Source organism: Rhinolophus hipposideros, assembly GCF_964194185.1.
Source record: "Rhinolophus hipposideros genome assembly, chromosome: 4".
Lineage (NCBI taxonomy): Eukaryota > Metazoa > Chordata > Mammalia > Chiroptera > Rhinolophidae > Rhinolophus > Rhinolophus hipposideros.
In genome coordinates, this window is record NC_138050.1 from 21,049,764 (window position 1) to 21,063,128 (window position 13,365).

The 13,365-nt window shown below is 44.9% G+C and overlaps 1 long non-coding RNA gene across 1 annotated transcript; it reads right to left on the reverse strand.

Annotated features, from left to right (window-relative positions):
• Nucleotides 1–743: 743 nt before the first annotated feature.
• On the reverse strand, nt 744–13,070 carry LOC308496334. The gene is made up of 3 exons (XR_013993162.1): nt 12,815–13,070; nt 5,809–5,890; nt 744–2,743 (listed from the first exon to the last, which is right to left on the reverse strand). It is a non-coding gene; the product is annotated as an uncharacterized lncRNA (long non-coding RNA).
• Between the last annotated feature and the right edge of the window lie 295 nt (nt 13,071–13,365).

Below are 13,365 nucleotides of genomic sequence, written 5' to 3' on the forward strand. Positions count from 1 at the left end.
ATCAGAGTGGCTTCATGGGCCTGCAACCCGTGCTTAGAAGGACCTTGCATTTGGTTTAACACTCTCCTGCTGTGGTCTTGAATTCCTTAATGAATTTATCTTTGAATTTGTATTTTGTAAGTGAAGTCTGATGGGACAGTGGAGCACGTGTGTGAGAAGATACGTGCAATATGTGTGTCTGCCACTCCTTGTTGCTGCATTCTTAAATTCTGGTGGGCCCAAAGGTGTGGGAATTCAGTAGTACTAAAAATGAATACAAGGCAAGTGTGTTATGTCTTCCACTGAGTAAACGGGAGCTGATGACCCTGCGAGGCCACATTTTCCATTTGAACCAGAACTTGCTTCCAATGCAAACAGAAGGCAGTGATGTTCTAAGAAACAGAAATGGCCAAGGAAGCCTAGCATATCCTTTCTTACCCAGGTAACTTCCCTGTATGAGCCAACCGTTTACTCATGAACTGGTGACACAGAGGGAAAGAAAACGGTAGGGTAACTGCTAGTTGCTTTTCCCTCAGTCATGCTTAGGCATCATAGAGAGTGTTGGTAGAAAGCACGAATTATCAAGAAGTGAAATGAAAACCGTGGCTTTAGTTTGGGGCACTGTTTCTAGTATTCTGGTAAAAACAAATTACACATACGTGTAAGAGCTACGAAACACAAATGGTGTGAATTTGTTGATTCTACATCCAAAATAAATGCGCGTATAGTTGCATTGAAAACTGTCATTGTACAACATTAAGTAAATGGTAAAAATTTATTCTAGTAATTTAAAATTATCAATTTGACAGTTTCCATTTTTCTTTACTTAAAATGACATTAACTAGCAAATGGAAAAATACTATGACATCAAAGGAGACTGGAGAAGAAAGCAAAAGTCTTCATATTTCAGTACCTTGAACAGTGCTTTTCCTTCCTGCTTTTGAACAAGGTGCTCTGCATTTTCTTTTTGCAATCAGTTCCCGCAAGTTATGCAGCCGGCCCTGTTGATCACGGGTTACACAGCCCCGCTGGCAGTGGAGCCGATTAAAGGGAGAATGTCAGTTAATCTAGCCACATCTGTTTTAATGCCCACTTCAAAGTGGGATCATGGAAGAAATTTCTTGCTGGTAAGTGATAGAAAAGCAAGAGGCTGATGAATCCCATGTCTGTTTCTGGCCTTGAGCTTGTTACCAGGATGATAAAGTGATCAGCATTTCAGAAAACCCTTCACTGAGCTACAAGCTTGTGACAGATGGTGCCACCTGGCCACATATGTAATCCAGGTGTTCAGTGACACAGGGATGTGGGGCAGCCCCCAGAGGAGTTCCCTGCCGTGCCAGCTTCCTCCCTCTGAGCACGGCTGAGGGAGAATCCTCCGGCCAGAGCAATCCCAGTGACCACCCAGAGGAGAGGGTGGTGACTTGTCACTTGGAGCCAGACCACCCCACTCCTTCTAACGAGTGGTGTGGACCACAGACCTCTTAACCCCTGAGTTTCAGTGTCCTCATTTAAAACACAAGCTTCATTATATAGGACTTGCTAAATAATCAAATGTCATAACTCACATAGGGCACTAAACACAGGGTCTGCTGTATCATAAACAGTTGCGTTGTAAGTGTTAGTCAGTATCATTCCCATCGTTATGATTGTCCGTTCATGATGCAAAGAGAGTGTGGCTTCCCTTTCATTTCAGACCTCACCTAGGGATCAAATGGAGAGCTAAAACAACAAATGAGGGAGCTCTCTAGTTCCCATGGACTTCGAAGGAGCTGAGATGTGTTGTTTTAAACCAGAACTCCCTGTGTGGACCTGACCTCATTCCCTGACTATCTGCAGGCTCATTAGAGTCAGCCTCTCTGCCTTACCTCCGTCAAGGTCTAAGAGGGCTCACTCCCACTCTTTAAATCTCGGAGCCATAATTCTCTGATTCTCAGTGGCCACTCTAGATTTGGGAAATCAGGATGTTTACATAGAGTCTGGGAATACGTTTTAAAGCAACTCCCAGGTGACTGTGAAGTAGATGGTCCACACACCATCTTTTTTGTAAGCAGGGCTAAAGATTCTTCGGCCAGGCCTTCCTTGTTTGCTCCAGAAATGTGAGGCACTGGGGTTGGGCGGGCCTGTGGGATTTCACTGGGATGGAAGTAATTAGCAGTTAATAACCCTGGGGCTTCTTTACCACTCAGCCCTATAAAGACCACTCAAGCCACACAGGGATCAGAAACCCCCACTTCTCCGCATCCCCCTCCCTCCTGGGGGACCTGCTTCCACAGCTATGGGTCATCAAAGCGCTCTGGGTCTGGGTTTCCTGGTGACCTTGCTCACACAAGGACAGGGGTTTGACAGCGATAACCACCATAATAAATACTGCCGTGCCTTTGAGGTCATTAAGGCCCGATTCCCATGTGGCTCAGAGCGCTGCGTTCTCGTTTCTGACCAAATGACAGTTGCTGCCTATCAAGTCTGTTTGAAGAGCTGAACGGACAAATCGACTGAGCATCTCAAAGCATAAAATAGTTCAGGATTAGAGCAATAGTGGGAGGGCAGTAGCATCAAAAGGTTACAGCCAAATTACCCTTTATGCCCAGATGACAGATGAACTGACCCCAGACTTCCTGAAGATTGTACAAAGAGAGAGCCCCTGGCAGGGAGCACTCCTCAGGGCGGCGTCTGGGTCAGCCACTGGGGCACTTGCGTCTCTTGAGGTGGGTCGGACTATGCTGCTCTCACCATCGCTGGTTAAAGACATATTAGACATAGGCACCTGTCAAAATAGGAAGGCAGAAATATTCAAAGCATCTTTAAAAGGGGAAATCTTGGTAGGAAAAGGGGGTAGCGTTTAGCTTAGTCTGCTCTCTCTGATCTTCAGAACCTTTCCCATGAATAGCAATCGTGTCCCCTGCTCTCTTGCTTAAAAGTAAATTGTTTATTGTGGAAACCGAGACCAGGACCCAGTAGTTTTTCTCAGCAACACCACCTTTTGGGAGCTCCACTGAGTTACCAAATACCTAAGAGGCAACTGGCAAAGGGTGCAGGAGGATAAACTCAAATTAAACTCTTCTTTCCAAATTGTCCTCTTCTCTTCCCTGTAGCTGTAAAAGCACCAAAACCTCAGCCACCTATGCCACTCTGCCCTCTTCTGGTACATCCTGTTACGTCTCGGCCCCATCTTTCCCATCCTTCCCTCCTCTCCATCCCTGTATCAGCCGCAAGCATCACCCTCTCACCTGCCCTGTTTCATAGCCACCCACTAACCCCCAGAGATACTGGTCAATAGCAATTTGCACAGGTGGTGTTTGTTTAGCTTTGAACAGGAATGAACTTCACTACAGATAGTCATTCCTTCACTCTTGTATTTGACAAAGGTTCGGGGAGATGCAAAATTGGCATGATGAGCCGTGCCCACACAGACCCTCATGAGGGAGCTAAGAGGGGCAATACAATCAGTGTGTGAAAGGGACCACCAGAGGTGCATGAAAAGTAAGGACACCCAGAGGAGGAAAGAGTTCCAAGGAAATCAAAGAAGGTTTCCAGGAGGAGGTGATGTTGGTACTGGGTGTTGATGGATGGGTAAGGTTTTGATAGCTGAGTTGTGACGAGATGGATTTTCAGTTAAAGGGAAAATCCTAGAGGAAGTAAAAGATCCATGAAGAAAAGCTCAGGGTGATTTTGGAGAGTGGCAAATCATCACATTTACTGAGCCTAGCTCATCCTTAGTAGATACACGGGAGATAAGATTGGAAGGAGATATTGAGACTAGAGGGCATTTCTATTCTGCATCAGAGCATTTGGATTTTCTTAGGAAGGTAAAAGGAGTTGTGGGATTTGAGCCAATGTTTTCCCCAGGTTTTCCATTGCATAATTACTGTTTTTTCTCCCTTTCAATCAATAAGAATTCTGTGGGAAGATTCTGAGACAATGCAAACATCCTGCTGGTCAGCAAAATTTTCTCTTAGATTTCGCATCCATTGATGATTCTTGCCTCATTGAATCTTTACCTGAGGGGGCAGGTGGGAGGAAAGAGAGCTATGTGCAAAGAAATGCATTTTGGAATGTTCAGGGGACAAAGAGAGCCCAGAGTTTTTAGGGAAGCTAAAATGTTTTTGTCTGGATGCGTGTGCAGGGTGAGTTGAGCGGGCGGGGTGGGGGCAGGGAGAGTACTTCCGAGGCCTTGCCACAGTCCTGGCTGAAGACTGGAGTTGCTCACAAAACGAGGGGTACTAAGGAGATATAACAGCTCAGGGATCGAGGAGACCAGGTAGAGCAGGGCCAATCCCAGTTTCCTATCACCTTTCAAGGGCACTTAAAGAGGTGACAATTGGACCAGGGGATTTCCTGTGTAGCCAGGCAACATACCCTTTTCTAGAAAACCCTGAGCCTAATATATCCCTTCTTGCCAACCTGGTGTTGTCATCAGAGCTCCCGCTGTATGAACGGGTAGGGTGTGTATGTGGTGTTGGGTAGGGAGCTCATTTAGGATGGTCTAGAGCAGGGAGGTCCAAACTGCGGCCCGCGAGCCAACTGCGGCCCACAATCCATTTTTAATTGGCCCGCAGCAAATTCCAAAAATATATTTAGTTTACTTTAAATAAACCAGGTGAGGCAATATGTACTTCACCTCGAATGAATGGCCCGGCTGTTTGTGTATTTTACCACATATGGCGCTTGGTAAAAAACATTGAAAAAAGTTTGGACACCCCTGCTCTGGAGCAACAAGTATCTCTGAGGGCAGTGAACCAGCCTGTGTGTTTCCTTCCTGCCAGAGCATCCTGGCAGAGGTCCAGCACCACTGCCCCACTCTGACCCCCACACAGTGGGTGTACTTCAGGGGTAAAGGGGGGAAGTGGCCCCCAGAGCCGTCCTGGGGAGTCAAATGTTAGGCTGTGCCTAAGGAAGATGAGTTGGGGGCTGGGTACATCAGCTAAAGGAGAAGCTTGTATCCGGGAGATGGTGGTTCATTTATTCACCCACCTAGTCATCAGTAAACAATTACTGTGCTCCTACTATGTGCCAGGAGCTATTGGAGGTTCTGGGGATGCAGTGAATGAGACGTCCTGGGAGGAATGGGAGATGAGCATTTGGTGACTGTACAGGGTAACAACACGTCAATGCTGTAGTAGCCAGGCACCCATCCGCCATCCCTTGTTCTCCTGACCCCTCTACCTTAGCCCACGTCTACCCACTGACTGCTGCTTCCTGATATTATTGCTCAAACATAAGTTGCTCAAAGCATCTCACAAGGCTCCCTTTATTCACGTTTCATAAAAGTTAGATCACACATCTCACCATGAGGGAAATGCTTTCATCCCAAGGAGCCCCAAGGCTTAGATTTGTTTTGAGACATTCCACATATCATGATACAGACTAGGCCTTCTGCAATGTGGTCACAAAGAACCCCAGCAGGTGGTGTTAGGGGGAAAGCCTAATTTGGCAAAGAGAATGGGTGGGGTGGGTTAAGAGAAACTACCCCAAATCCAAGTCCAGTAATTTCATACCCCCCACCATGTCTCCCAGTTCCACTGCCATTATACATTGGTTATACCCTGGTGACTCCATTCACTCTGTCCTTGCACCACAGGGACATTTTTTCAAACACCTATTATATTGAAAACACATACTATGCTTATGGAAAGCTAAGAATTAATAAATAAGGAGTAGAAGTAGAAAGCATCAATGGAGGGCAAGGCATGTCTTCTCCAGCTCTACCCTGGGGCCACCCTGAGCCAAGCACACACCATCCACAAGGTTCACATTGAGACTTAACAAATCATGGGATCCCAGAGCCCCAAATCCTTCCAAACAAGGGCATTTCTCAGAGCTGTGACTCACCATTGCTGGTGATTTAAAAAAATGCACCGATGACACGCTTTCTCTAGACCTCTTGGCATTGTTCTTGCTCACTGACAAAGTACTGGAAATCAAACATAATTTATTAGAAAGGCTATGGGAGGGCTTACTCAGCACCAGTTGACTACCTCCGTGCATGTCATCTGTACCTGCAGGGTAGCCTCAGTCAGCCTGGGATTCTGGGAGCCAGCATCAGTGCTGGTTTGCCTGCAGGTGTGGGCTTGCTAGCCATTATCAAGCTGAGAGAAACACCCTTCATTTCACAGATGAGGGAACCAAGCTCAGAGAGATTAACAAGCTTACCCACTAGTGCACAGCTGGAAAGACAGAGCGCCTAGAGGACAAGATAATAATAGCTATCATTTATTGAACAACTATTACGTGCCAGGTGTTGTATTAGATTTTTACATATATCTTCTCATATTTAATCCCCACAATAATCCTATTGAAAAGTAATATTAACTCTGCTTTACAGATGGAGCTTTGGAGACTTAGAGAGGATAAGATTCACTCTAAAGCCAGAGCTGGCAAGTGGCAGAGCCCACATTTGACCCAGGTACGCTGACAAAGCTCGTGCCCATCTCACTTCCGCACACATGTAGCTGCTCTCCATTAGAACACCAATCTCTGAGGGCCTGAAAAAGGATAGCCATGGACATGATCATAGCAGCCGTGGGATTGACACCCAAGAAGCCTGGAGACAAATCCCAGCTTCACTGTGGACTTGTAATAAATTATTCCTTGGAATAAATATCCATAAATTTTAACATACACAACACAAATCCAACCAGTCAAGTAGGACAGCACATTCTCCTGCCCAGGGAACGAGGCAGCCCTGTAAAGGCATTCAGTGGAGGGGAGGCCGTCCCTCTGTCTTGGCCCCTAATGCCTGAGTATGGGGCAGTTCTACAATTTTCTAACATTTTGTTGCTTGGCAGAATTCAGCTCCCACAGACACTGGCTGATCCAGACAGGATCTAGGGCAAATACCTTACTTCAGACCACAAGTCTCTCCAGGAACCTGTCCTGAATAGGGCAGCTCCATTTGCAAGCACACTTTGAAACAGGCACCATTGCTACTCCTGAAGAGGTTTGCAGATCAGGGATAATGACATCTCGGCAGTGCTGCCTGCTGGCCATCCTGGGTAGAACGACCTTAGTGCAGGCAGAACTGGCAGTAACAGGGGCTATTTGTGGTGCAGGGACAGAGGTGGAAATGATGACTAAGAAGGAGAGCACGCTGTTGTCCATTGTGATTTACTCTGCTGCTATCACTCAGCATGGGCCTGCTGGCGGGAGGCCTCCCTGGCAGGCAGCTCTTTCTCTGGCAGCTTCTCTCCCTGCTGATCCTCTACTAACTGGAAGACAGGGTCATTTAGCCAGGGCTTTGGGTTCCAGGGATTACAGTGAGATACAGGGCTTTTATTCCCCTTCACTTTGCTTCCGGGACATGTCACACTTAAGACCTGGCTCGGTATTTCCCCTTACGGCAAAGAGGCATCAGTGTGATGGGAGATGGGTCAGTCTCAAACCAGAGGCAAAACACCCCAGCGCCCTGCCAAGGTCTTCCACGTGTCACCTCACCTCATTCCCCCAGTTCGCTGGTGGCAGGCATGTGTCATTTGACTGAGAGAACTGAGATTCTGGTAGTTCATATGTTTATAGTCACCCAGCTAGTGAGTGGTAGAACTGCCATTTGAAATGAGACCTCTCTGACTCCGGTATTTGAAACCTGGTCTCTGTGACTTCCAAGCCCAGTATCTCCTCCTCACCACAGTGGAGGAATAAAGGGGAAGAAACCTAGAAAGGAAAGCCTTCCCAAAGGGAGTCAGGGACTGCCAAGAGGACATGTGCCTTCTCCATCAGTCCTGTGGGTGTACGATCTTATTTCATCAGGTAAGGAATGTTACCCCATTTTATGGGTGAGGAAACTAAGGGCCAGAAGAGTTCAGAATTTGCCCAACATCACACAGCTAGATTGGAACTCAGGTGTCTCAATATCTGCCAAACTGAGATGCCTGTTGTCTTGACCAGAACTGACTTTATTGACTTTGGTAGCTTTGATCACATTGAGACAATAGGACACAAAGGAGCAGAGCTGAGCACGAAGGTGTCCTGCTCCTTTCTCGCCTATAGAACACGGTGCGAGGCCATTCCCAGGGAGTCCTCTGCTGATCCTATCTCCTGATGCTGCCTTTCTGGAAGCAACTGTGGAAGATGTGTGTGTCTTTGTCTCCCTCGCACATAGTAGGCCTTCAGTATATATTTAACGAATGATTCCACAAACAACTATTCAAATGTCTCTTCATGAGGCTCCATTTTTTCCATAACGTCCTAAAAAAACTGTCAACTCATCATCCTTCCTCACAGAAAGTCAGGAAAATTGCAGCCCTGAATAAACAACGGTCTCTTTCCTCATCCTTTGCTTGGCTTTCCACAGATCAAAGTGAAATTAGGCCAGTTCTCTGGACTGATGGGGCTTGCCAGGTGCATGCCCTTTGTTAAAGCACCACAAAAGTAGGCTCCAAGTCATGGACACCTGGTTACTGTATGAATTGCAGATTTCATTGCAGATTTCACAGGAGTGCCACTAAACCTTGTCTGGAAAAACAACTGTCCTGGACCAGAGGACAAGCCCAGTTATCTAAAGCCCAGCAGGGTGTCTAACAGGGAAGGAGGGTTCCTTTCCTCACCCTTCTGAGGTAGAGAAGAGGTGAGTCTCATGACACAGAGGGCTTGTTCTGGACGAGTCTCATCACCCGCCTCTGTTAGGGTGTCTGAGGGGGGTTGTGGAGAGAAACCAGGCTCACTCTGTCCCTGGCCACATTGCAGGACACGTCACCATTCCCGACATGGCTGTTTTCCTGTCGCAGCTCCAGATGTCCTGCCCTCTTGGACAGCCTTTTGGAGTTTTAGAACTTGTGCACTTCAATAACACAGGCCCTTGGTCCATGGATAGGGTGGAATTTTCTTCTCAGGGGTTGACGTGGCTATCACATCTGGCAGGGTCCATATTTCCTTCTACGTCGTAGAAGGGAAATAACAGAGGGAGGAGAAATAAGGGCAAACTGTTCGGACTTGTGTGGTGGAGTGGCCACAGGTTTATAAATTTCCTTTGAAATAACATGTTGATTTGGTCTGATCCTACCGACGACCCAAAGATATTCCAGTTGTTAAACCCACAGCACATTTGTGGAGACCATTTATATTTGTCGGTGTCACATCCTAACAACACAAACATTTGTACCTTGGGCCACTACCTGGGGTAAGAGGCACATGCTTTAGTATCTTGTGAACTTTGAAAAATGATGTCCCACTGCAAAAAATAGTGAGGGATACACAGAGATTTTTTTCATTATTTGAATATCCCGAATTCACTGATCTCTTTAGCCACTAGCTGCAAATAATGGTAGAAACATCAATTTAAAAAAAATCAATGACTTCCTTATTGGTAATAATGCCAGACCCAATAAGGTGGCATCCAACAGAATAAATCAATACAAGGTACGGGTGTTCGATCCATTATATAAATGAGGTAATTCTTATTCCTTTAAGCCCTTTATTTCCATAAACTGGCAAGATGGATGAGAACTAAAACAGAATTATGTGCTCCTAATTCTGTCATGCCTTAAAGAATGTTCCCTAAGAGACAGGTGGCTGTGACACTGGAATTGAGCTTTGGCACCCAGCCAGAAAGAGAAGACAGGGTCCCAAATGCTGGCCAACACTGTAAATTGTGTTCAACTTCACTGATTAGGAATGAAATGTTAATTAAAACAACCATGAGATATCATTTTTTCACGTAAAGATTAAGCAGTTTAAGATTTTAGTGAGAGGGGAGGGAACCATAGCTAAGGATATACTCTTGGTGGAAATATCAAAGGAAGCCACTTCTTTAGAGGGCAATTTGGCACAACCAATTTCACAATCAGAGTGGGAAGGGTGATATGTATAATATGATCTCACTCACGTAAAACATGTCTGTGTAAATGCACAGGAAGAGATCAGCAGCACACACACCAAACCGTTGTTATCACTGTTAACCTAAGAGAGTTGTACAAGGAAATAGGGCCACAGGGGTGCGATCAGGGTAGGTGTTGGAGGCAGGGGTGGGAAGTATTTTCATTGCTACTTTATGCCCTAATACCACTCTACTCTTACTTATGAGTAGGTTTTACTTTTATAATTTAAAACATTATAAGCATAGAAGTATTAGTATTTGAAAGGAAAAGTAGTTCAATTGTTTCTCCAAATTTCAAAGATAAAAAGTAACGTGTAGGGGCAGATATATGCAAGATTAGATCACCTGAGAGGAGAAACGAAACGGGGAGAAAAGATATGATGACAGTGGCGAAATATTCATCTCTTCTTTTGGAGTATTTTCTTTAAAGTTATGAAAGTAAACTAACAGAAAAATTAGGTCGTAGAAAAAAAGAAAACTATTTGTCATTATAAACAACTACAGAACTCCTAGCCCAAAAACTGTTAGTATTTTGGAGCTTTTCGTGCAAGTATGTGTATATGTACACATAAATACACACACACACACACACACACACACACACACACCCTTCAGATGGTTGTATTCATCGGCACATTCAATGAACACTGGACACTTTGACAGCAGAATTTTTTCTGTTACTATGCAGACTTCATAACCATCTTTTTAACAGTTCTATCACATTCCACAGAGCAGAATACCTAACAATCGCACTATACCTAACAACGTGTTGTTGCTGGACATTTACTTACAATTTTTCACTATTTTGACTAATCATAAGAGACATCTTTCCATGAAAATGTCTTTTTTTCATGTATTAGATAATTCCCTTAGAATAAGTAATTAGATTTGGGATTACTGAATTTAAAAATGTGCAATTTTTTTGGCTTTTGAGATAAAATTAATTCCTGAAAGAGTTGTATCCATTTACAGTGCCACTAGTAATATCTGAAAGTGCCAGTTTCACTACACGTTAGCTAGCACTGGGTGTTAGAAAGACTAAAGCATTTTTATTACTTTAATAGGCAAACATGGGATTGTCATTATTTTAATTTACATTTTTGATTACCAGTGATATTGCACATTCTTTCATTGCTTGTATTTTTGTCATCTAGCCCCCTTTGTGAATTACTTTTTATAATCTATGATATGGACTTATTTCAATTCAAAGCAAAAACAAGTATCTTTTGAGTGCCAAGCCCACAAAAACAAGCTGCAATTTAAGAAAATAGTAGTGAGTCTGCTTTTTCATTCACAGAGCTCACTGTGTGAATCTACAGATTCAATATGCTATGAAAGGTCTATTCACTGTTAATGTGGAAATGTGAAAAACTCACAAAACTCTAATGCATGCTCCCCTAGCCCTTTCAAATGGCATCTCTTTAAAAGATGGTAGGTCTTTCAAATACAGAAGATGCTCAATAGAGTACATCCATGCTGATTATGGTGGTAATGACCATTGTAGCCAATTTCTAAACTTTCTAAGTACTAAGAAAATGAAAGTGGTCCTGGCTTGGTGAAAACTTTACTTATTTGCTAGAAATCTGAAACAGGAAGAAATTGGGGTAGTGGGCTGGGCAATACCTTCTCTCCAGTATAAACAGTGACTTAGAAATCCATCCTGGTGTAAGACAGTGAAAGGATTGTTTGTCTCATGTTTGCCTCTGTATCAATAAGAGTAGTGATAATAGCCCCTCTTGCTTCCTCTTCTCAAAGTTTAGTGATAATAAAGGGAAGGAGGGAATTAATTGATAATAATTGCCAAGTGAAATTCTACACACTTTCAATTTCTCAGTCCATTTGGTGTATCTCAGTGGTCCTCAACCGGGGGCAGTTTTGCCTCCCAGGAGACATTTGGCAATATCTGGAGACATTTTTGATTGTCATGACTGGGGTGGTACTGGGAGGGGTGGCTAGCACCTATGGGATGGACACCAGGGATGCTGCTGAACTTCCTGCCTGGAACAGAGCAGCCCTCACAACAAAGAATTACCTGGTCCAAAATGTCAATAATTCTGAGTTTCAGAAACCGTTTTATGTCTGTCTAACAGTTTTAATGTTCACATTTATAAAATAATACTTTATTTTAAACCTCTGATTTCTGTCATAATTCAGCAGTGAGCCTGTATCTTATAGGTAGGTGTCTTAAGTTTTTCTTAACATTTAGCACTGGGTCAGTATTTAGCATTACTTAGTTTCACCCCAAAGCTCCAACCTGAAGCAAGAACACATCTTTGACTTAGAAATTGTGTTTTTAGTTATAGACTTGGTACATTAGACTTAATTCCTAAATTAGATGTGAAGGGGACCCTCAACTCATTGCTTAGTTTTGTATAATACTAAATGTTAAACATTAACTACCTCCATATCTGTTCCTCCAAAGGCAAATGTTTACCAGAATCACAGCATGTTTCCAACAAACGTTTCAGGTGCTCAGGACACAAATCCTTTATTATCTGTAGCTCTTTATGTATGCTATGCTCCATTCCCTCTCCTAACTATTCCATCATGCATGCATTCAGCGGAGGTTATTGCGTACCTACTGTGTGCCAGAGTGATCCCACCACTTCCCTGGGCATCATCCTTCATCGTTCGGTTCCTATGAAATGGAAAATGTCCTTCCTTTGCTCTACCACACCTTTCAAATGACTAAGTAAGTGAAAGCCACCTGCTCAGGGACCCAACAGGTGATTCCCATTCAGGGCCCTGCACTTAGCAAGTTGTTTCTAACCGTGTGGCATAACTTGCTTTCACCATTGTTCCTTTGCCAGTATTCTCTCCATGAGAAAAGCCATTTTCCTTACACTCAGTGGAAGTTCAGGTTGTCTTTCCCTCCACACAATTAAGAAAAGCACTTCCGCAATGCAGTCATTTTCTTTGCAGGAAGCGTAAATCAGCACATTGTCATCTTCCTATGAATGATGCCAAGAAACCATCTGCTAGGCTTTTCTCCAACTTGAGAGGCTGCGCGGGGTTGTCCTGACTCACCTTTTGAGCCGACAAAAGCGGTCCCGTAGCGGGGCAGAGCTCAGCCACAGCGGGTCCCTCCCGGTGCTCCAGGTCTGCGTCTGCTCTGAAGGGTTTTCTCTTCACTGGCGGTGCCCGCGCCCAGTCGCGGGCTTTCCTTCTGGTTTTCGCTGGGGTTTTCTCTCCTGCAGCAATGACAGCAGCTCCTGGCTTTTTCCTGGAAGGGGCGGTCACCTGCCTTTCCCAGTCCCACGTGTGGGTACAGACCCCCTGGAGTACTTCCCAGGGCCGGAAGGGGGCAGCAGAGCAATCCCGGGAAGCTTTGGGGAGGGGGGGGGGCTGTTCTAATTTCGTGCTGAGGTCATAATGTAATGGAGCTATACATTCATGCTAGAAATCTGTCGTTTCGGTGCCTTTGCTTTAGTTGGCAGAGCAGGCCTGTCCGGCGAGCCTCTTCTCACGGCTCGCTCTCCCTACACGCCAGTGGCCCGTGGGGAACAGTCCGGCAGAAGGGAACTATTTATAAAGAGGGTGAAGGTCCTCAGGGTGTGCTTAGGACACGAGAGGCGCCT